General features: G+C 33.7%; 1 protein-coding gene across 4 annotated transcripts in view; it reads left to right on the top strand.

Annotated features, from left to right (window-relative positions):
- ZBTB20 (zinc finger and BTB domain containing 20) overlaps positions 1 to 21,542 on the top strand; it is an 838,685-nt gene that overhangs the window by 136,593 nt on the left and 680,550 nt on the right. Inside the window, exon 1 of one of the 4 annotated variants that reach the window (XM_054482789.2) lies at positions 11,503 to 11,570. The exons of the other annotated variants lie outside the window; for them this stretch is intronic. The gene's annotated coding sequence lies outside the window, so the exon portion shown is untranslated. Of the gene's footprint in view, positions 1 to 11,502; positions 11,571 to 21,542 lie in introns of those variants that run through there. 4 annotated transcript variants of the gene reach the window in all.

Below are 21,542 nucleotides of genomic sequence, written 5' to 3'. Positions count from 1 at the left end.
TCTTTATTGATTTTCTGTCTGGAAGATCTGTCCAATGCTGAAAGTGGGGTGTTAAAGTCTCCAACTATTATAGTATTGGGGTCTATCTCTCTCTTTAGCTATAAAAATATTTGCTTTATAAATCTGGATACTCTAGTGTTGGGTACCTATATTACAATTGTTATATCCTTGTGCTCAATCAACCCCTTTATCATTATGTGGTGACCTTCTTTGTCTCTTCTTATAGTTTTCATCTTGGAATCTATTTTGCCTGGTCTAAGTGTAGCAACTTCTGCTCTTTTTTAGTTTCCATTGGCATGGAATATCTTTTCCCATCCTTTTATTTTCAGTCTGTGTGTGTCTTTATAGGTATTCTGTGTTCTTATAGGCAACAGATCATTGGATCTTTTTTGTTTGTTTGTTCATTCATCCACTTTGTGTCTTTTGATTGGAGAGTTTAGTTGATTTACATTCAATGTATTATTGATAAGTAAGAACTTACTCCCGCCATTTTGTTTTTTGTTTCCTGGTTGTTTTGTGGTCTTCTCTTCCTTCTTTCCTTTCTTCCTCTTTTCTTTTAGTGAAGATGATTTTTTCTGGTGATATGATTAATTTCTTGCTTTTTACTTTTTGTGTATCCATTGTATTTTTTTAAATTTTAAGTTACCACAAAGCTTGCAACTACTATCTTATAACCAATTATTTTAAGGTGACAACAACTTAACACTGTTTGCATGAACAAACAAACAAACAGGCAAATAGAAAACTAAGAAAAACTCTACACATTAACCTTGCCCACTAGCTTTTAAACTTTTTATTGTTTGTACTTATATCTTACTGTACTATGTCTCAAAAAGTTGTATTTATTGTTTTTTATCAGTTCATCATTTACTCTTTGTACTTAAGAGACAGCAGTTTATACACTACAGTTACAGTATTATAATGTTCTGTGTTGTTCTGTGTATTTACTATTACCAGTGAGTTTTGTACTGTTAGATGATTTTTTATTGCTCATTAACATCCTTTTTTATTTGATTGAAGTACTCCCTTTAGCATTTCTTGTAGAACAAGTCTGGTGTTGATGAAATCCCTCAGCTTTTGTTTGTCTGGGAAAGTCTTCATTTCTCCTTCATGTTTGAAGGATATTTTCACCAGATATGCTATTCTACGGTAAAAGATTTTTCCTTCAGTACTTTAAATATTACCTGCCACTTTCTCCTGGCCTATAAAGTTTCCAATGAAAAGTCTGCTGTCAGATGTGTTGGAGATCCATTGTATGTTATTTGTTACATTTCTTTTGGTGCTTTTAGGATCTTTTTTTATCCTTGATCTTTGGGAGTTTGATTATTAAATGCCCTGAGGTAGTCTTCTTTGGGTTAAATCTGCTTGGCATTCTATAACCTTCTCGTACTTGGAATATTGATATATTTCTCTAGGGTTGGGAAGTTCTCTGTTATTATTCCTTCGGATAAACTTTCTACCCCTGTCTCTTTCTCTACCTCCTCTTTAAGGCCAATAATCAGGTTTCCTGTTTGAAGCTATTTTTTAGATCCTGTAGGTGTGCTTCATTGTTTTTTATTCTTTTTTCTTTTGTCTCATCTGATTGTATATTTTCAAATAGCCTGTCTTCAGGCTCACTGATTCTTTCTTCTGCTTGATCCATTCTGCTGTTAAAGGACTCTGAGACATTCTTTACTAGGCCAATTGTATGTTAAAGCTCCAGAATTTCTGCTTGCCTCTTTTTAGTTACTTTAATCTCTTTGTTAAATTTATCTGATAAAATTCTGAATTCCTTCTCTGTGTTATCTTGAAATTAATTGAGTTTCCTCAACACAGATATTTTGAATTCTCTGTCTGAAAGGTCACATATCTCTGCTTCTCCAGCATTGGTCCCTGGTGCCTTATTTAGTTCATTTGGGGATGTCATGTCATTTTCCTGAGTGGTGTTGATGCTTATAGATGTTTGTCCAGGCATTGAAGAGTTATGTGTTTATTGTAGTCTTCACCTTCTGGGTTTATTTGTAGCCACCCTTCTTGGAAAGATGTTCCAGATATTTGAAAAGACCTGAGTGTTGTGATCTAAGAAATATCTACTTTAGGGGCATCCCAAGCCTAATAACACTGGTTCTTGCTGATTATAGAGGTATCAGCTTTATGGTCTTGGCTAAGATCTGGGAGAATTCTCTTGATTACCAGACAGAGACTCTTGTTCTCTTTCCTTGTTTTCTTCCAAGAATACAGAGTCCTTCTTTCTCTGCTCTAAGCTACACAAAGCTCAGAGTGACCCAAGCTCCCTTGCAGGGTAGAGTGACCCAAGCTCCCTTGTGGCCATCACCACTATGACTGTGTTGGGTCAGACCTGAAGCCAGCACAGCAGTGGGTTTCACCTAAGGCCTGATGTAACCGCTCCATGGCTACTGCCTATATTTGCTCAATGCCTGAGATTCTACAGTCAGTAAGTGGAAAAGCCAGGCAGGCCTGTGTACTTCTCTTCAGGACAGCAAGGACCCCCAGGTTCCACATGGGTCCAGAAGTACCATCTGTAGCAGTATTTTTACAAAGTAGTAGAAAACCTTCCATACTCCCTTACCAGAGAAAGGTAAAGGTCAATGCTAATTGTTTTGTTTTTTGCTTAGTGGGAGAAAAGTAGGAAAGGAAAGACAAAATTTTGATAATTAACCGAAGGTAATTACCTTTTCGAATAAGTCGGTACTTAGTAAAATGTAAAACAAAAGAAAAAATACATAATACTGTCTTAGTTTATTTTGTGTTGCCATAACAGAATACCACACACTGGGTAATGTATAAAGAAAAATTTATTGCTCACTGTTCTCGAGGCTGTGAAGTCCTATAAAAGGATGTTGGGCATCTGGTGAGGGCCTTTTTTTCTGTATCCCAACGTTCTAGAAGGCATCATATGGTGAAAGAGCTCATTAAATGAGGAGGAAGAAAGAGCCAAACTTGCTTTTATAGCAAAGCTACTGCTGTGATAACAACATTAATCCATTCAAGAAGGTGGAGCCCTCATGACCTAATCATCTCTCAAAAGTCCCACCTTTCAACACTGTTGCATTGGAGATTGAGTTTCCAACACATGAACTTTGAGGGATACATTCAAATCATAGTAAATACCCGGTCCTCTCAGGAAGAGGAAGCTGGTGTAGAGGCACATGAACATGCACATATGTAACCTCTAATTGCCAGCTCTGGACTAATATTGTGATAGAACCTAATTATTTTACTGGATTTATTCTCATTGCCTGAAAGGGGATGAGAAAGCATTGTTGGGAGAATAGGTATGTAGGAGAAACTGAGCACCTGGGCTTATTGGCTTTGTTAAAGCCAAATTTTAGTCCTAGAATAAAAGCTTAGAGGATAAGTCAATCTGAATTCAGATGGGGTGGGGAGAGTGGCAAAGAGTTTTTACTCACACAATTTTTAACCATATAGATTAAAGGCTATATAGTGATTGTACATTTCAAATGAGATGACATAACTGTAAAAATAACACTGAACAAAAATATATAGCATTAAAAAAATCTGAAGAATACATTCCAGAAGAAAGTGTTATCCAAGAAACAGAAGAAAATTCAAGAACAAGAAATATAAATAACCCAATGGAAAATGTTCAAAGGATATAAAAACATAATTCATAAAAATATGTGTCCAATAACATATAAAAATATTTAATCTTACATACACACATACTAAGTTTCCTTATCAGATTGACAAGGTTTTACAAATTAGATAATATTCATGGTTTGTGAGCATATAGGAAATATACAGGATTGGTGGGAGCATAAATAGTGTAAGTTATTTAGAAAGAAGCTGAGAAATAACTCTCACTTTTTAAAATGTAGCTACATTCTACTAGCAGAAATTTGTATTACAGATATACTTTGTTTAAATCTTGCTTTCTATGCTTGTATGACCTGATTTATCTCCTACCAAGAAAAAATGTTTGCCATTACATAGATCAGGGACAGGGAGGAGTAAGTTACTTCTAATACCAAGGAAATACAAAAATTACAGAAGTGGATCTAGATTTTAGTCCACACTTTTTCATTAACTTACTTTTATATTGGACATTTATCTTTCCTCTCTAGGTCTGTTTTTTCATATGTAAAATTATGTTTAGAATTTTTAGATTGTTGAATGATCCTTCTACCTCTCAAACATTGTTCACGATTACTTACAAAAAGATGTTCTTTATGTTTTAGCTGCTTATTATCAGGAGCATTTTTATGGTTATTTTTCTAATACCAGTTGAATATTCATGATACATCTCATCTAATAGAAACATATTTTCTCCTAGCCCTGCCTTTAACCCTCAGCATACAGATTACAGGGCAACTGTAGGGAAACAAAGGAAAGGGCTTGAACTCAAGGTTCTTCCAAATCCCCTTGGTGGATGACAGTGCCATTAAAACAGACGGGAAGAACAGAAAAATACCACTTTGGAGTGAAGAATTTAAAACTGCAGTTTGATATGTCATAAGCTGAAGTATCTATGGGGCATTCAGCTAAAGATACTCCATAGTCAGCAGTATGTATCCAACTGGAGAGATATAGAAGAGCTGTGATAAGGGCAGGAGCTACAGACCTAAGAGTCATCAAAATAAAGATGATGTTTGAAGTTGAAGATGTGAATATAATCACTCAAGGAAAAGGATGATGTGAGAGCAAGAGACCATTGGAAAGCAGAAGAAGAACTCATATATTGGGTCAAGAAGAAGCAGAAGAGCCTGCAAAGGAAGAGAGAAGGGCAGGAGAAAAGCCAAAAAGTATGAAGCCAGTGAGAGGACAGTGTTTTTGAAAGAAAGGAGTTGTCAAGAATGTCAAAACATCTGAGATATAAAGTCAAGTCAAGTCAAAATGTATTCGATTGGATTTGACCGTCTTTTGATTTGTGATCTTGGTGGGAATAATTAAATTATGTTTTAAGGGCAGAAGTCAGTTTTCAGTGGACTGTAAACAGGATGAGGGGTAAAGAAGTAAAAACTCTCTTCAAAGATTTGACTAGAAATAAGAGAGAATAAAGTGGTAACAGAGCAAATCTTCAAAAAAGGATTTTCTTTCATTTCTATTGTATGCTTATTTTTGTGTATATTTGATGGGAGATAATCATGCATGTTTATATGCTAAGAAGAAAGAACTTATAAAGAAGAAAAAGTTGAGCATATAAGTGAGAAAAAGGGATAAGTAATAGAACACAGAGGAATTGTTAAATAAGTATTAATTGAACAGCTTATTATGAGTTAGTGAAGTCCTGAAGAATGAGTTTGATGACATTTAAAAAACACACAAAACACATTGTTTAAAATATTCTCTAATTTCCTTTTTTTTCTCTTTCTCTTTCTTTATTTCAGAAAATGGTATTTCCTCCTTATTCAAAAGGAGTAGATGTAATTGGCAAATTAAGTGATAAAATATATAGAGGACAAGTATTTCTGGAAGAAGTTGAAGTCATAAAGGATATTTCACTTGATTTTATCAAAACATATTTTTTAGAAGACTCAAGAAAAAGTAAACGAATCTCAGAATTTTACTTAAAACATACTGACTATAATGTAGTATACAGTGTCTTAATGAAAGAACAGACTTTGCACAATGAGAAGTAGAAAGAAATATAGATGCAACTATTTTGCAGAAAAATAACAAATACTCCTATTCTCATCATTAAGTTTACTAACAATCTGAAAGACCAAACTCAAAAGGGATTTTCTGGTACTGCTACATTAAATCAGAAAAGAAGTTACCTCGAGTTTTTTTTTAATAAAAATAAACAGCTAAATCAGGTTAAACTAAAAAGATTTCAAATGAATATCTAAGGGAACAAATAGTGAAAAGTCAGTAGACAGCAGAAACTTGAAATTTATTAGTACCAAAACGCTAAACATAAATATTAGGCTATTAAAACACACTAAGAATTAGATGTGTTGCCTTAAAAGGTACTTAGTTCCTCCAGCCTGGTATGTCTCAGTGGCCACTTGATGCTGTAGAAGAGGCTCAGGTGCCAGGTGCATGATAGGGGTAGGTGGGCTCTAAGGTGCCCTTCAGCTCCATTATGCTACGGTTATATGATTCTTTGAGATACTTTGCTAAAACATAAAGGCACAATATATTTTTGCCAAGGAGGAAGATAATGTTCTGACCAAGAAATAATATTCAGGGGAAAAAAAAGAAGTGCCATCATTTCACATATTTCAAGCTTTACTAAAGACAAATGGTTATATATATATGTGTGTGTCTATATATATGTGTGTGTATATATATGTATGTGTATATATATGTATATATATTTATTTTTATATAGCCAAGTGGATAAATTTTATGACTATATTTAATTAATATGAGCACATTTTAGAGTGGAGAAAACAAAGACTTCATTCATCTAGCAAATATTTATTCAGTACACGAAGTGCTAGAAACTATATGAGGGTAGTAAATAAAATAGTCCTACTATGGAGAGGGAATGGAGAGGGAGTGGAGGAATAGATGATAAACAAACAAACAAGCAAACTAGTTCATTGTACATAAAGAAGTTATTTTTCTCTTATAGTAACTAACAAAGGTCTGGGCAAGAATCAGAGGGTGATCGTTTTAAGAGGTGGTGTTTCTGTTGAGACTCAAATGATAAGAAGGATCCAGTGATGCAGAAATCCAGGGCAGGGAATAGGATGTTTGAAGCCTCCACAGAAGAAAAGCATTTTATAGTAGATCAGGAAGCAATAACAAAAAAGAAAAAAGAAAAAAAAATTGGCAATGTCTAGGAACAAAAAGGACATTAATGTGGGTAGAATGCTGTGAGCTAAAAAGAGAGTAGATTGAAATGAAGTTAAAGAGAAATGGAGAGAGACCTCGTAGAATTTTGCCCTAAATGAAATGGGAAGCCAGGGAAGTATGACACAGTACCATAACAAACCTGCTTCTGGTGCAGAATGGATTGGAATTATCAAGGCAGTTAGTGAGGAATCCAGTTAGAAGGTGAGTACAGTGGTCCAGTGGTCCAGGATGGAAATCACAGTGACCTCAACTAAGAAGGCAGCAGTAGAGGTAGAGAGAAGTTGATAATTTGTCAGTTAAGTCCTGAATCACCTTGATTGTTACCTAGTCTCTCTCTTTGGTTCTTAATTTTGTCTTCTGTAAACTGGGGTTAATTATATTAATGCAAAGAGATGTTCAGAACATGATTTGAGACAAGACATGAGTTCCTGACATAAGGTAGGATGCAGTAAATCTCAGTTCTTTACAAATAACTTATTTAAAAATAAAGTCCATTCCAAGTTCAAAATAGTAATAGCAACTAAACATCTAGTCAGATACAAACTGTTTGGTTTTCAAATGTGTGTATAATTTCCTAGATAAAGGAAAACATTTAAATGTTTTCATGATATATTTGGGGTCATTAAAAATTTATACAGATAAATTTATACAAATAAATACAAATACAGATACAATAAATACAAATACAGATAAAATGTATACAGATAAACCCAATGACCAATTAATTACAACAAAAAAATAAAATCAAGAGGTGGAAATTTTTATTTAAATTAGGTTCAGCCACATTCTATTAAACCTTTTCTAAATGTATTAATTTAAAAGTGAAGAATTGAAAACAAATTTTCAGGGTAAAAATCCCTCTCCTTTGAAATGGGGTTGTTGGCTTGAATACAATGACTACCCACTTTCCCTCTGTCTCTGCTTCTCCTTCATAAACAGGCCCACACACACACATACACACACATAACTTTTAGCAACTCTGTTTAACATTTGGAAAGAAATGGCTGACATGTAGAAGGGGGATAAGTAAATAAGTTGCATGAACTGTATATAAATGAACTTACTTAAAATTCTTTAAACAGAAATTTCAGTACCATAGAGATCCTTGAAATGAAGACAGATAAATCTGACTAATTATAGCCAAATATCTCTTGCTAAAAATTTAGAGAAACTTTCTATGAAATGATTTGTAAATACAAATCTTAATCCAAAATTATATTATAAATATGTCTTCCTCAGCTAAAGAAATATTATGCCCTTTAAAATAGAGCAAAAGAAAAACTGGCCGAGCGTTCTGTGTGAGAATACGCTGAATATTCATCTATGAACAATGAGAGGAATGGCACCCAAGAAAGAGAACTGTGGAAAAATGAAAGACCCTCTTGTTTTTTGTCTTTCCTTTATACATGTATAAAACTGAACAAAGAAAAGAGGCACAAACTCTAGTGTGTGTTCTACTGAAGAAAAACTTGTTTCTGAGAGTTGTCCAGTTTTGCTAAGTCCCCAAATAGCTTATCCTCTAAGGAAAAAAAAATATTTTGTTTTAAAGGCAAAGACTCTTGGTTACAGAATACTTCTATGTAATGTAATGTTCAGTCTTGCATATACAGAGATTATAGGCAAGGCATCTTTTTGGTCATTTTAGACCGTAGCAGTGCAGATTTTATAGGTACCTTTCTGTACTCTTTTGAGGACAAAATGTGCATGTTTTCAAGGCAGGAAACCTTGAAAGCTGGGGGATAGTTTTGGGCAGTAGCACAGAGTTAATTTCTTTGCAGACCAACTAGAGATTGAAACCACGAGCAGATCTATTGAAATCCCAAGTTCTCATGACAATAGAGGCCCAAATTCTGCAGAGATCTCAAGTGCTAGAATAGTTGTTTGAAAAGTATCAGGGTTCCCTGCCTTCATCCTGACAGTAGCATTAATTTTAAAATGACTATATTCCTAGATAAAAACACACATTTTAAAAATTTTATAAATAACCTTAATCCTTTTGTTCTGACAATATAATAATGAAGACATAATATTAATAAATACAAGTTAATGTTTTTTGGAGTTTTTAAAAATCCATATTGATTTCCAAAACGTTTGTTTCTACTGTTGAAAAGAGAAATTCAAACCACCTGATTGTTCACAGTAAGTAAAATTCAGCTACATATTTATCTTTGATTTCACTAGACAGGTAATATTGAAAAAAATGAAACATGCCTGTCACCTGACACTTGAAAACATAATACTTGTTAAACTTAGTGTTTTTGTTGTTGTTGTTTTGTTTTGTTTTTTGTTTTTTAGTAGGGGCGTGCTCACTATGTTTCCCAGGCTAACCTTAAACTTCTGAGCTCAAGCAGTTTTCCCACCTCAGCATCCCAAGTTGCTGGGATTATAGGCTCATATCAACACACTCAGCTTCTTAAACTTAGTTGTTTTATGTTTCCTGTTTTAAATTTTAGAAATAAATGGATTTAACTAAAACAATAGCCTTTAATTATTGTAGCAGTTTTAGGCTTACAAAAAACAAACAAACAAACAAACAAACAAAAAAAGACCTGGGGAGAAAGTAGAGTTCCTATATGCCCATTCACCCTTCTCCTCCCCACTTTGCCCCATTATTAACTATGGTGGTACCTTTGCTACAACTAATGAACAAATATTGATACATTATTATAACTATAGTACATTAGGGTTCACTGGGTGTACATTTAATGGATTTTGACAAATGCATGATGTTATGTGCCCACCATCATAATATCATACAAATTACTTTCACTGCCATGAAAATCTTCTGTACTCTACCTGTTTATCTCTCCCCATTTCCAATCCCTGGCATCTTTTTTACTGTATCTATAGTTTTGCCTTTTCCAGAATGTCATATAGTTGGAATCATACAGGATATAGCTGTTTAGACTGGTTTATTTCATTTAGCAGTATGCACTTAAGGTTTCCCTGTATAGTTTCATGATTAATAGCTCACTTCTCTTTAGTGCTGAATAATCTTCCATTGTATGGATGTACAAGTTTGTTTATGCATTCACCTACTTAAAGACATCTTCGTTGCCTCCATTTTTTTTGCAATTATAAATTGGGCTGCTATAAACATTTATGTGTAGGATTTTGTGGAACATAATTTTCAACAAAATACCAATGAGTATGATTGCTAGATCATATGGTGAGTGTATGTTTAATTTTTTAAGAAACTGACAAATAGCATTTTGCATTCCCACCAGCAATGAGTGAGAGTTTGTATTTCTCCACATCCTTGACAGCATTTGTTGTTGCCAGTGTTTTGAGTTTTAGCCATTCTAATAGGTGTTTAGTGATATCTCATTGTTTTAATTTGCAGTTCTCTAATGGCATATTATGTTGATCGTTTTCTATGCAGGTTTTTCATCTGCATTTCTTTGGTGAGATGTCTGTTCAGATCTTTTGCTCACATTTTAATCAAGTTGTTTTTCTTGTTGAGTTTTAAGACTTTTTGGTGTATTTTGGATAATGGTCGATTATCAGAAATGTGTTTAGCAAATATTTTCTCCTAGTCTGTGATTTGTCTTTCACAAAAATGGAAGTTTTAATTTTAATAAACTCTAACATCAGTTATTTCTTTCATAAATCTGGCTTGTGGTGTTATATCTGAGACCTTATTGCCAAACCCAAGATCAACTAGATGTTCTCCTATTTATCTTCTAAAAGTTTTACAGTTTTGCATTGTACATTTAGTTCTATGATTTATTTTGAGTTAAATTTTGTGAATTTAATGTCAGTGTCTAGATTTTTTTTCATGTGGATGTTCAGTTATTGGACTATTTGTTTAAAAGACTTTTGCTCCTTTGTATTGCCTTTACTTCTTTGTCAAAGAACAGTTGACTGTACTTATGTGGGTCAATTTCCGGCTTCTCTCTTCTGTTCCATTGATCTAGTTGTATGTTTGCAAATACCACACTACCTTGACTCATGTAGCTATATAGTAAGCCTTGGGGTTGGGTAGTGTCAGCATTCTGACTCTTTCTTCAATATTGTGTCTCCTATTCTAGATGTTTTGCCTCTCCATATAAACTTTAGAATCAGTTTGTGAATATCCACAAAATAACTTCGTGGAATTTTGATTGGGATTATGTTGAATCTAAAAATTAAATTGGGAAGAAGTAATATTTTGATAGTATTGAGTCTTACTATCCATGAACATGGAATATCTCTCAGTTTATTTAGTTCTTTTTTGATATCTTTGATCAGAGTTTTGTAGTTTTCTTCATATAGATCTTACACATTTTTTTGTTAGATTTTATGTGAAGAATTTATTTAATTTTTTGGTCTTAGTGTAGGTGTTGTGCTTTCAATTTTAAATTTCAATATTTAATTGGTAATATATTGAAACACAAATTTTGTATACCTTTAATGCCTGACTCCCAATTTCTCTTTAAAAAAAAAATCCCTAAACTTGTGTATGTATATTAAATTGCTCTTTGCTTCCACATGGTTCCCAATTCTTCTTTTTTAATATGTGATTTAAAAAAACTCCCCATTTTAAATTTATAATACTGCTATTGGTCAACAGCTCATATTTTTATTTGAAGTTTATTCTGGAATGTGTATTAAATGTGGTGTGATGTGTTTCCAACCATCTTATAAGTCTAATTCATGTATTCCATTGGATATAAAAGAGTAATCTGACTTTTTTATCTTGTAAGAGTATAGTGCTAGAATTTATCTTTTAATACTTATTTTTTCCTGTTTTTAAAGTGCTTATTTTAACAAACCTGGAAAACACTGAAGAGTATAATAAAATTGTTCAGAAGCCTACAATACAGGTAATAGTTTGAAATATAGACTCCTTTTTTTAACTTGTGAGAAATTTGTTTTTTTTTTGATTTGTGGGAAATTCATCAGGTTTAGAATATGCCACTTCAGATATAATTTTTTTCCTCATAATGATCAAGAATTTAGTACATATCAGATGAAAGATTTTGCTAGTTCACCTAAATGTAGACATAAGCATGTCCCTGCTAGTATTGATGGTATTCTGTTGTTGCAAGAAGTTGATAGTGTTTTCCTGTGCCAGAGCTTTTGGGACTGAAGTCACAGGACTTGTTATATATTCTCAGAATTCTCTGCTGACCTAGTAGTGGGGGCCACATTTTTCTTTAAAAATATATAATGAGGTTTTTTGTTTGTTTGCTTTTGAAGAACAATTTATCCAGGGATATAGCATTTGGAACCTGGTAAATTACTTTTGGCAACGCATTACTGAGTAATACTGAGTTAAATTTTTTTGAGTCGCACGTAAGGTAAAGTAGCTATTTTCAAAGTGTTAAGTTCTCTTTGGTCTTGTCCACAACATCAATACTGTGAGGTCCTGACAGGCCAATGTTTCTTTTGAATACAGCCAACCTATGGAGAGAAAAATCTGTTAAGTGTTTCTAGGGTTTGGGAAACGTGAAAGGATATTGGTGAGTTATGGTGAGCTGGACTCAAAATATTACTGGAAAAGAAAACAGGCCACAAAACTAATAGGAAAATGTTACTTTAAATCCTTTATTTTAAAATTATAATATTCCCCTTAAAGTTTATGTTTTAGGACTTCTAGCGGTGGGGTGGGAGAATACAAAATATTTAATTTTATAAAAGAAATAGTCTGCTAATTTACAAATAATTCAAAAATGAATTAGTCAATATTTAAAATATTAAATAATGTGCTGTAATCAACATTTAAAATCATCTACATTCAGATCTGTTATCCTAAAATTATCAGTAATATAATATGCCTTAGAAGAAAAACCAGAAGAATTTGCCTCTTATAAGCACTTTAGAGCAACTATTTGATAACTGTGCCTGCAAAGTTAAATATTAGATGGTATTGCCAGATGGATCTCATATGGTAAATAGCACTGTACGAGACGGCATTTTATTTTGCTATTTTTTTAAAAAAATGAAAGTCCAACACAAAATAGTCTAGGTCATTAAATGAATTCAGAGTTATGCCTTAAACAAATATAAGATTGCAACATAAATTAACAAAGGCCAATGAATTCAAAGTTAATGCTGACTTTTTCCATTTTATTTAAATTATGCAATAGCTTCAGTTATCATTGAGAACTGTTTTATTATTTGTATTGTTGTTGCTAACATATCTTTTGACCAAAATATCTCCAAATATTTAGCTGAATATTGTATATTATAGAGGCAGTTAAAAAACAATGATAGCCGAAACGCTTGGAGAGGTGGTAGTATAAAGAAAACTTAAATGTAGCTTGGAGCTCTTTTTTCTTTATGGAAAAGAGAACACTTCATTCAACTATATTTTTCCTGACATAACAAATATATAGCACTGTTTTCAAGCTAGTTACCACAGTTCTTGGGCCAAGAAAGTAGAGATGTTTCATTTTAGAAAAAATATTGGGATCGAATATAAATATTTGAGGAAATTCCTTCTAAGAATAAAGAACTTTTCGAGGGAAAAACAGTAAGTAAAAAAAAATGTAGGTTTAAAGAAAGAAAAGCTGATAAGTTTGCATTAAGTTTTATATAGTGCAAATTATATGTAATGAGTACATGATATTTGAAGTTTTTACATGTGCCCTCAATTTGTGCAAGTTCCTTCCTTCCTCTCTTCCATCCTTCTGTCCTTCCATTCTTTCTGTTTTGCCCTGAAAATTTCCCTCCCCCTTTCATTTCCCTCCCGTTCCTTTCCTTTCATTTCCCTCCTCCTTTCCTTTCCTTTCCTTCCTCCTTTCATTTCCCTCTCCCTTTCCCTCTCCCTCTCCCTCTCCCCCTTCCCCTTCCCCTTCCCCTTCCCTTCCCTTTCCCTCCTCCTTTCATTTCCCTGCTCCTCTCCCTTCCTCTGCTCTCCTATGCTCTCCTTTCCCCTCCTTTTCCCTCCTCTCCCCTCCCCTAACCTCCCCTCCTTTCCCCTCCTTTTCCCTCCACTATCATTCTTTTCTCTTGACTTCGATGATACCATATTCTGATTGATCTTACCCAATTTTCTGGCTTCAGTTACTATATATCGATTGATTACAGCCACATCTTTATCTGAAACAAGATCCTCTTCCTGAACCTCAGACTCCAATACCAAATTACCTTCTAGACATCTTCATTTGAATAACCCATAAGTAACTTAACATATAAAGAAATAAACTTAGCACATCCAAGCCACTTCCCTCATGTTTCACATCTCTGTGAGTGATATTACCACCAACCCAGACACCCAAGTCAGGTAAGCTCAACTTGATCCCTTCCTGACTACCACATTCAGTTAACTACCACATTCTTTTGAATCTACATCTTTGAAATTATCCACTCTTCTGCATATCTAGAGTCACTATTCTATTCTACATCATCATGCTTTACCTTAGTTATTGAAATAATATTCTAATGCCTCTTCTTTCTTCAGTTATGCACCCCTGTTTTTATTTGAGATAAAGGGAGACATGAAACAGTCTGCCATGTGACTTTATCACTTAATACTCTTCAGTAGTTTCCCATTACTCTCATGATTAAGTCTAGTTATTTTCGGAGGTTTCAGAAGGTCAGGCATATAAAGAGGTCACAAATTCTTTTGTGATGGCACAACAGCTCTGTATCTTGATTTTGTTGGTGGTTATATCAATATATATGATACAAAGACGTACAAAAAATGAGTGCATGCACAAACTGATGAAATCCAAATAAAATTTGTTGTTTATTTTATTGTGCTAGGTCAACTTCCTCATTTTCATAATGTACATGGTTATGTAAGATGATACCAATGTGAAAAGCTGGGTAACGGGTAAATTTGACCTATCTATACCAATCTGCAACTTCATGTGTGTATATAATCACTTCAAAATAAAAAGATGTTAATTTGCTTGACTGTAGTAATCATTTCACTATTTATAGTTATATCAAAACATGCTGAACACCTTAAATATATCCTAAAAAAATAAATGATTTCAAAAATGAAATCTGTCCGTTTCTAGCTGGCTAATGTTGAACAGATTATTTACCCTTTCTACCTTTGCTCCTTTTTCTCCCCAGCAGACTACATTATCATCTAGTCAAAAAAAAAGTAGACACATCCATCTAAATACACGCTTAACATCCCAAGATAAAATCTGTAAATATCCTGGGTCAGCTGGGTGGGACTAGCTAGTGGTATCCTCTTTTCATGAAGTTTTATAAAAAGAAATTAACCTACCACTTAAAAAGACTAATCTGTTTACCTATGTTCTGAACACTAATTCTACTTTTTTAGAAATTTTGCACTAGTGATTAATTTTATCTTTCATATGTCTTCATGCTTTGTCTCTTTGTAAACTCCTTTGTTATCAACATTCAAACTTGTTCAAGCCCTTCACTATTTTTTTTTAAAGAAAATAAAAAGAAAACTCTTTCCTAACATTTCAATCTGTCTTGAAAAATTACTTTATTTCTTTGGAAACCATTGTTTTTATTGTTTGCTTTTTGACTTTTCATTTATTATTTGGATTATACTAGTCATGTTACTGAATCTGATGGACACTTAAAAATTTGTTTTACCCATACCATAAAATTTCACACATTTCAAGAATAGAGTTTAGCATATTCGCAAGGTTGTACAAACATCACCACTATCTAATTCCAGAACGTTTTAATCACCCTAAAGATTCTACACTGTGGATCTAGCAGTAATTCCTGGAGATCCATGCTCTTGTCTTCCAGTGATTTGTAACTACCTGATTGTCTCTCTGCATAATACTCTACCAAAAACATGGTGATACTGGAGATTTCTCTCTTTTTCTTCTGTTTTCCAAGTTAACCCTCTCTAGTTGCCTCAACTGCCCCTACTGTTTAAGATTTCTCACCATTCTTGAGGAATCGCCACACTGTCTTCCACAATGGTTGAACTAATTTACACTCCCACCAACAGGGTAAAAGCGTTCCTATTTCTCCACATCCTCTTCAGCATCTGTTATTTCCTGACTTTTTAATGATCACCATTCTAACTGGCATGAGATGGTATCTTATTGTGGTTTTAATTTGCATTTCTCTAATGACCAGTGATGACGAGCTTTTTTTTGCATGTTTGTTGGCTGCATAAATGTCTTCTTTTGAGAAGTGTCTGTTCATTTCCTTCACCCACTTTTTGATGGGGTTGTTTGTTTTTATCTTGTATCTAGAACTAGAAGTACCACTTGATCTAGGAATCCCATTACTGGGTATATCCCAAAGGATTATAAATCATTCTACTATAAAGACATATGTGTATGTTATAAAAAAAATACGTATGTTTATTGTGGCACTGTTCACAATAACAAGACTTGGAACCAACCCAAATGCCCATCAATGATAGACTGGATAAAGAAAATGTGGCACATATACACCGTGGAATACTATGCAGCCATAAAAAGGGATAAGTTCATGTTCTTTGTAGGGACGTGGATGAAGCTGGAAACCATCATTCTCAGCAAACTAACACAAGAACAGAAAACCAGACACCACATGTTCTCACTCATAAGTGGGATTTGAACAATGAGAACACATGGACACAGGGAGGGGAACATCACACACCAGGGCCTTTTGGGGGGTGGGAGGCTAGGGGAGGGATAGCATTAGGAGAAATACCTCATGTAGATGACAGGTTGATGGGTGCAGCAAGCCACCATGGCATATGTATACCTATGTAACAAACCTGCATGTTCTACACATGTACCCCGGAGCTTAAAGCATAATGATAAAAAAAAGAAAAGAAAAAAAAAGATTTCTCACCATTCTACATGTTTTTCTCTTTAGGCTTTTTGATAAGGCAATGTCCTCATAATATAAGACACGTGCCATGATCTGGCCAGTTCAGAGTGAAGTGGGATAATTGCTATCTTCTTTACTTTATTATTGTAGCTCATGTTATTGTCGTGGAACTTCTTTGATCCTTGATTGATACATGGAACTTCTGACATTTGCTGACATCCCCTCTATAGTTTCCTGCTTCTAATGAATAATATTAATTTTATTTTAAAAAGTTGGGGTTGGGAGAAGGTAAAGGGGAGATGGATGTGAGGAACTGGGATACGTGACTAACACAAACTTAATGTACATCTGGCATAATCATCAGTTAATTCAATGTAGTTTCATTTTTGACTTGGTTAGTATCCTACAAAATAAATAGATTAATACTAAGTTTGAAAATGAGTATATTTCTTGCAATGGACCAGAGATTTGTGGGGTTTGTGATAGCACTAAATGAATACATGTTATGTTCTATCATACTATGGTATTATTTTCAATAACTGAAATGAGAAAATAAGTATATTTTGAAGAAGTGAATAGAAAGCACTTATATCTGATTTCTGCTGAGATTTTTTTCAAAGTTACTAAATAAAAGCAGCATTTGTGACTTAGGGTGAAGCTTAGGAAATAGGGGTCTTTATATGATTTTTGTTCTTTAAATGTTAAGACTACTCTGCATGGATAGTTTAATGATTCTAAATGGAAACTAGAAAGCAGGTCTAACAGTAACCAGATGTCCTGGGATTTAGAATGGCATGCTAAAAGTAGCAACCTATATGAAGCTTTTGAAAACTCACAATGCTTGTCATTTCTTATTTTCTTTTATGAACTATTTCTAAAGTATAATAAGGCACAAAATTAATGTAATAAATGCCAAATACCCATCACCCATATTTAAAAAAAATTAGCATTTGCCATATTTGCTTGAATTTTGTTTTTACAGAAATTAGTCATTGCAGAAATAGTTGAAGTTCCCTTGTGTTTACAGTTCCACCTTTTGTCCCTAGAGGTAACCACTCTTCTGAAGTTAATGCATATGCTTTCAGTTCATATTTTTACTATTTTTATATTTTCATTTCATTTCATGCATGCACATGCGTACACACTTATCCATGAACACTCGGTGCAGTTTTGTGTACTTAAAAATTTACATAAATAATTTCTCACCATAATGCCATGGTTTGCAATCTATGTTCCAAGGCATTCCTGTAGGGCCACAGTGAACTCACAGGTGGGCCATGAGCTATTTAAAATTTTTAAGAGAAACGTAGCAATATTCAACATCTGTCAGACACCAGGTCAGACACTACCCTGAATAGTTCAGTTTTAGCGTGGGATTTCAGTAAATTCATCCTGATGGTGTCACGTCTTTGTGAAACTTGGTTTTTGGTGGTTGCTGTCATAGAAAGCAAGTACTGCATGAAAATCAATATAGAACAGGAAATAAGTGTGGCAGTGTCCAATCAGATTTCAAGGTTTGAAAAGTTGTGCAGTGCCTGACAGGCACACACATCCCAATAATAATAAACTTAAAGATGGCTATATAAGAATGAAGTAAAAATAATTTTTAAAAATTTGTGTTTATTATTTCTATATGGCTGTATTGCTGGGACAAAAACACTTATTGAGTTGTTTAGACCTAACTACTAAATTAATGGATCTGTTACATACTTTTAAGCTAAGTTTGTTGTGAAAATATTACTAAGACACTAAGTGCTCTGAGAAAAAAGTAAGAAGACAGTGAAGTTTCGATATTTATTTTTCTTTCTGTAATAGTTTATATCAGGCTACGATTATCCATTCCTTAAAGGCTTGGCAGGATTCAACTGCTAAACCATGTGAGATGTAACTTGTCAGGAGATTATTTTTTCTCTCAGTTATTGATCATAAATTTATTCAGGTTTTCTATTTCTAATTACATAGTTTTCTTATGTTTCGTGTTTCTAGGAAACTGCCTATTTCATTTGAGTTTGTAAATTGATTGCCATTTAGTTGTTTAGTATATTCTCAGGTTATTTTAAATCTTTCCTATATTGTTCGAGATACATTCTCTTTACTCCTAAAGTTTCTAATCAGTGCCTCTATTTTCTTTCTTAAATATTTAATGATTAATATTTTTTGATCAGCATAAGTTTTACTATGGGTTGAATACTGAAAAAATAATATGGTTTAGCCTAATATATTACACCTCTTCTTAAAGAACAAATTTTGGTTTTGCTGATGCTCTCTATTATACATTTGTTTCATGTTATTAATTTTTGTTCTAATCATTATTGTTTCTTTCCTTCTCTTTTACATGGATTATTCTGCTATTATTTTTTAACTTGCTAAGTGAGATCCTTAACTAATTAATTTTACTTATTTAAAAAATCTAATATATGCATTTAAAGCCATACATTTTCCACTAAGAACCACTTTAGCTGCATCCCACAGGTTTTGATATGTAGTGCCTTTATTGTGTTCATTTTAAATAATTAATATTTCAATTATGATTTCTTCTTTGACTCATGGAATATTTATGAATTTTTCTTTAGTTTCTAAATATATACGGCTTTTTAATCTATCTTTTCATCTTAATTTCTTATTTTATTCCATTGTGGTCAGATACCTTATTTTGTAATACCAATTCTTTGGTATTTGTTAACACCTCTTTTTAGATCATAATGGTTGAATTTTATAAATATTACACATTAGTTGGAAAGAATGTACAATCTTCAAAAGGTGAAGTTTTTACACATCAGTTAGTTCAAAATGATGTAATTTAAATCTTCTATATCTTTACTAATTTTATTCTTTCCTGTTGATGTATCTTCTGCCTCATGACTCACTCCTTTACTTTGTTCAGGGTTCTGCTCAAATATCACCTTCTTAGAGTCTTTCTATAAATATTTTTTCTACATATCTGTTTCTCCATCTCTTCTTCTATTTTCTTTTGTACTGCTTTTCTCTTGTGGCATTTGTTAGTACTGAACATTGTATTTTATATTTCTGCATTCATTGTCTTCCTCATGAGAGTATAAACAGGAATTATGTTTTATTCACTAATATATCTTCAGGGTCTAAAATAATATCTGCCTAAAAAAGCATTTAATAGATAGATGTTGAATTGAACAAAAGAGTATCAGTTTTTGATCCTATGGCTAGCTCATTCTCAGTTGAAGAAGGCTGTTTTCTCTGTGAGTTCTTTGGGTCCTTCCAAAGTAATTTAGTATTTCCTTCTATTCTGTGACCCATGATCTGTGCCTGTACTGGTCTACAGAAAACCTAATTGGTTTTGTGTTAATTTTTAGCTTTGAGTTTTCTGTCCCAAATAGTGCAATGCTGATTCCTAAGGCACCCGTGGCACGTATCTGGGTTTCGTTTTCTATGGTTTTGTTTTCCCCAGAACCCTAAGAAGATTTGTAGCTTTATTACTCTGTCTCTAGGCTAGTCTATAGACTTTTCTAGTCTAAATCTTACAGATGCATGAGGGGACATCCATTAATAAGCGGGAGTCTCAGTTTCTGTTCCACTGCTCTCACTGGCTTCAGGCTTTGTCTGTTTCCCCACACTGTGGACAAATATATGGATATATGTGGCTATGGTGCTCTAGGGGGACACCAAGAGTTCAGCCCCACCTTCTGCTCTGGCTTTGAGTTCTTTCTTTTTGGCTGACACCCAGAGATTTCCCTTTATAGCTTTCATTCTAACTTGTTTCACTTCTTAATTAGCAACATCATACTGAATATCTCTTTATATGAAAAGAAAGAGAGATACAACTATGTCAGCTGAATCTGCCTGTCTTGACTTTTAATAGTTTTTTTAGGATATTTATGCTAATCTTTATGATTGCTTATAGCCTAATAATTTTTCTATAGAAGTGCGTAGTATGTATATGATTAATATATTTAGCACTTGATTTGGATCATGTTGCCCTAATTTTTCAGTTGCTGACATATTTACTATTGTACTCTCACATCGATAATCATATGTGATTGATAAAATTACATCTCCTTTAAGTTAGCAGTTAGCATCATACAGTGAGTATTTATTTGTGAGAGAGAGTGTGTATGTCTAGTGGAGGGAGTAAAAAAGACAGAAAGAGAGAGAAGTTGAAAAGTTTAGGTGGAGAGAGAGATTATTACAAAAAAAAAGATAGTTTAGGAGAGAAAGAGAGATAAGAACGTGCATAGACACACATAGGCTCAAAATAAAGGGATGGAGGAAGATCTACCAAGCAAATGGAAAACAAAAAAAGGCAGTGGTTGCAATCCTAGTCTCTGATAAGACAGACTTTACACCAACAAAGATCAAAAGAGACAAAGAAGGCCATTATATAATGGTAAAGGGATCAATTCAACAAGAAGAGCTAACTATCCTAAATATATATGCACCCAATACAGGAGCACTCAGATTCATAAAGCAAGTCCTTAGAGACCTACAGACTTAGATTCCCATTTAATAATAATGGGAAACTTTAACACCCCACTGTTAACATTAGACAGATCAACGAGACAAAGTTAAAAAGGATATCCAGGATTTGAACTCAGCTCTGCACCAAGCAGACCTAATAGACATCTACAGAACTCTCCACCCCAAATCAACAGAATATACTTTCTTCTCAGCACCACATCGCACTTATTCCAAAATTGACCACACAGTTGGAAGTAAAACACTCCTCAGCAAATGTAAAAGAACAGAAATTATAACAAACTGTCTCTCAGACCACAGTGCAATCAAACTAGAACTCGGGATTAAGAAACTCACTCAAAACCGCTCAGCTACATGGAAACTGAACAACCTGCTTCTGAATGACTACTGGGTACATAACGAAATGAATGCAGAAATAAAGATGTTCTGAAACCAATGAGAACAAAGACACAGCATACCAGAATCTCTGGGACACATTCAAAGCAGTGTGTAGAGGGAAATTTATAGCACTAAATGCCCACAAGAGAAAGCATGAAAGATCTAAAATTGACACCCAAACATCACAATTAAAAGAACTAGAGAAGCAAGAGCAAAAGCATTCAAAAGCTAGCAGAAGGCAAGAAATCACT

This window comes from Pongo pygmaeus, chromosome 2 (assembly GCF_028885625.2).
Source record: "Pongo pygmaeus isolate AG05252 chromosome 2, NHGRI_mPonPyg2-v2.0_pri, whole genome shotgun sequence".
Classification (NCBI taxonomy): Eukaryota; Metazoa; Chordata; class Mammalia; order Primates; family Hominidae; genus Pongo; species Pongo pygmaeus.
This window is presented reverse-complemented; position numbering and strand designations above follow the sequence as displayed.